The sequence below is a fragment of the Chiloscyllium plagiosum genome, unplaced genomic scaffold, assembly GCF_037043375.1.
Source record: "Chiloscyllium plagiosum isolate Xiang-an unplaced genomic scaffold, Cpla_swu_hap1 HiC_scaffold_40, whole genome shotgun sequence".
Classification (NCBI taxonomy): domain Eukaryota; kingdom Metazoa; phylum Chordata; class Chondrichthyes; order Orectolobiformes; family Hemiscylliidae; genus Chiloscyllium; species Chiloscyllium plagiosum.
Window position 1 is genome coordinate 17,891,078 of NW_028270178.1, and position 4,034 is coordinate 17,895,111.

The following is a 4,034-nucleotide window of genomic DNA, read 5'->3' on the forward strand; positions in this document are numbered from 1 at the left end:
GTGAGGAATGATGTTGAGTTGCTTGCGATGGAGAACATAGCATCAGGACATATAGAGTCAGTATGGATAGGGCTGAGAAATTCTAAGGGTAAGAAGACCCAAAAAGGAAGTTATCTACAGGCCCCCAAACAGTGGTTTGGACGTAGGGTGAAAGTTGAATAACGAGTTGAAATTGGCCTGTTGCAAAGGTATTACTACAGTGGTTATGGGATATTTCAACATACAAGTAGACTGGGAGAATCAGGATGGTACTGAACGCCAACAAAGGGATTTTGTCGAGTGCCTCCAAGATGGTTTCTTAGAAGATATTGTACTGGAGCCAACCAGGGAGAAGGCAATTCTGGATGTGGTGTCGTGCAACGAATCGGATTTAATCAGAGACCTCGAAGTAAAAGAGCCATTAGGGGATAGTGACCATAATATGATCTGTTCTAATCTGCAATTTGAAAGGGAGAAGGGAGAATCGAAAGTGTCAGTATTGCAGTTGAACAAAGGGAACTGTGGATCTATGAGGGAGGAGCTGGCCAAAGTTCAATGGTTCAATACCCTAGCAGGGATGGCAGTGGAACAACAATAGCAGGTATTTCTGGATATAATGCAGAAGGTACAGGATCAGTTCATTCTAAGGGGGAAGAAAGATCCTAAGTGGAGCCAGGGACGGCCGTGGCTGACAAGGGAAATAAAGGACTGTATAAAGTTAAAAGGTATAACATAGCAAAGATGAGTGGGAAGCCGGAGGAATGGAAAATTTAAACAGCAGCAAAATGAGGTACGAAGGCAAACTGGCTAAAAATATAAACGAGGATCGCCAAATTTTTAAGGTATGTGAAAAGAAAAATTGGTTAAGACTAAGATTGGGTCCTTTAAGACAGAAACATGGCAATTTATTATGGGGAACAAGGAAATTCCACAATGTTGAATAGGTACTTTGGATCTGTCTTCACTGGGGAAGACACAAGCAATCTCCCAGATGTAATAGTGGCTGAAGGACCTCGGGCAATAGATGAACTGAAGGGAATTTATATAAAGCAGGAAATGGTGTTGGATAGACTGTTAGGCCTGAAGGCTGATAAATCCCCGGGAACTGATGGTCTGCACCCCAGGTTACTTATAGAGATGGCTCTAGAAATCATGGACACATTGGTAATCATTTTCCAATGTTCCATCGAATCAGGATCAATTCCTGTGGATTGGAAGGAGGCTAATGTTGTCGCACATTTCCATGACAGGAGGGAGAGAGAAAACAGGGAATTATAGACCGGCTAGCCTGATGTCAATGGTGGGAAGATGCTGGAGTCAATTATAAAAGATGAAGTTACGACTTGTCTGGATAGCTGTGACAGAATAGGTCAGAGTCACCATGGATTTATGAAAGGGAAATTGCGCTTGACTCATCTTCTGGATTTTTTTGAAGATGTCACTATGAACATGGACAAGGGACAAAAAGTGGATGTAGTGCGCATGGATTTTCAGAAAGCCTTTGAAAAAGTCGCAAATGTGAGAGTAGTGAGGAGAATTATGTCACATGGTATTGGGGACAAAATACTGACTTGGATTGGTAATTAGCTGTCTTATAGGAAGTAAAGAGTAGTGATAAACGGGTCCCTTTCGGATTGGCAGGTGGTGACCAGTGGGGTATCACAAGGCTCGGTGCTGGGACATACATTAATGATATAGATGAAGGTATTAAAAGTAATGTTAGCAAATTGGCTGATGAAACAAAGCTCGATGGGCGGGTGAAATGTTAGGAGGATGTTTTGAGAATACAGAGTGGCTTGGGCAGGTTAGGTGAGTGGACAGATGCTTGGCAGATGAAGTTTAATGAGGATAAATGTGTGGTTATCCACTTTGGTGGCAAAAACAGGAAGGCAGATTATTATCTAAATCAAGTGAAGTTAGGTAAAGGGGAACTACAAGGAAGATCTAGGTGTTCTTGTACATCAGCCAATGGAAACAAGCAGGCAGATACAGCAGGCAGTGAAGAAAGCTAATGGCATGTTGGCCTTCATAACAAAAGGAATTGAGTACAGGAGCAAAGAGAGCCTTCTGTAGCTGTACAGGGCCCTGATAGACAGCACCTGGAGTATTGTGTGTAGTTTTGACCTCCAAATTTGAGGAATATCAAATTCTGTCTAGAGAGGGAGTGCACAATACATTCACGAGGTCCATTCCCGGATTGGCGGGACTATCATAAGTTGAAAGATTGGAGCGACTGTGCTTGAGACACTTGGGTTCGGAAGGATGAGAGGGGATCTGATTGAGATGTATAAGCTTATTAAATGATTGGACATTCTGGAGGCAGGAAGCATGTTTCCACTGATGGGTGAGTCCAGAAACAGAGGACACTGTTTAAATATAATGAGGAGGCTATTTCGAGCAGATTTGAGGAGAAACCTCTTCACCCAGAGAATGGTGGATGTGTGGAATCCTCTCCCTCAGAAGGCAGTGGAGGCCAAGTGTCTGGATACTTTCAAGAAATAGATGGATAGCGTTCTTAATGATAGTGATCAATGGTTGGGGGATAAGGCAGGAACAGGATACTGATCGTGGATGATCAGCCATGATCATGGTGAATGGTGGTGCTAGTTCGAAGGGCCGAATGGCCTACTCCTGCACCTATTGTCTATTGACACAATCTGTGAAAATTCTTTCTGTCTGGATTCCGTATCAAGTGGTTCACATCGCACAATTTCCATTCAATTATTTGCTGTTGGAAAATCCAATGGTCTGAATGAGTGTTTTTCAGGAGAGACGAAAAATTTCCTTTGTATGGAGTTCATTTACTCTGGGCAATGATGCAGCTTGAGTCAAAGTTAACCAATTTCTAGAATCATGACAATTTAAGTTGCACCCCAATGGGCAGAACTGATGTAACAATTTTCTTCTTTGAATTTAATGCAATCGTGTAAAGTGTACAAAAAAATTGCAACATAAGGACTACAGTCCGGGTCACTCACATGACAACCAAATGAGAAGGCAATTGCAAATATGTGTGAGAATGAGCATAACTTAAAAGAGGCTTTCAGCATCAACTGAATACAAGAAATAGATTCAGAGATTTTAATCTAAAGCTAAGGCTGAGGGAGTTCCATTGTTTTTATTCATATATTCACAGGACGTGGTCAGTGACGTCAGGACCAACACTAATGGCCTATCTCATCAGTATATCCCAGAGTGCAGCGAAACATCAAAAACACTGCTGTGGATCTGGAATCACATGGAGGACTGAATACGGAAGATGGAAATTTAGTTTGCCAAAACGTTATTAGTCAATTAGTTTAGTTTATGACAATGGAGAGTGATCACATTTCTTGGTGTCAGAATCCAGAAACAGCGTTCTACAATGTATTGCAGGTCAGCAAGTGAACTTGTTGCTCTTCAAGAATGTAGCTGAACGTCACCAGCTCAAGAGCAATCAGGGATGGGCAATAAAGTTCATGCCCAGTCAGCAATGGCCATGTAAAAATAAAAAATCGGCCAGGTATTGTGTTTCTGAATTTCATCAAAATAGAACAGCAACATCTGCGACAATAACAAGTAAGTATATGTCCACAGATATAATGTCATGTTTTACCAATATACCAGTACAACGGCACATACTTTCTTCTCTATGTTGTCATCTCGATGGGTTAATGATTGTGATACTTTTAACAAACGTAACAACTGTGAGAACCTTCAAGTCAAGTAGGACACATCATTACCCCCTTCCAGGCTAAATAAAACAAGCTATGAAAGAAAAATCAACCGAACTACTCTGTGTGACCTAGATTTTTCTAGATTCCCTGTGAAAGGTAAATAATAGCAAATTAGTGCAATAAGGAATCCGTGGTTAATAAGGTGATAACGGAAGAGGAAGGTGATTTGAAATGGAAACTCTCCTGAATGCATGTTTTCTGAGTTAATACGAACTTAAATTTGTTCAGAAAGTAAAATTGGAGAAACAACACTACAGTATTGTTACATTCAGATATTTAGATAATAGAACAGTCAATGAGGCGAGTCCGGAGCAGAATTCTACAAGGTTACCAAAGTGG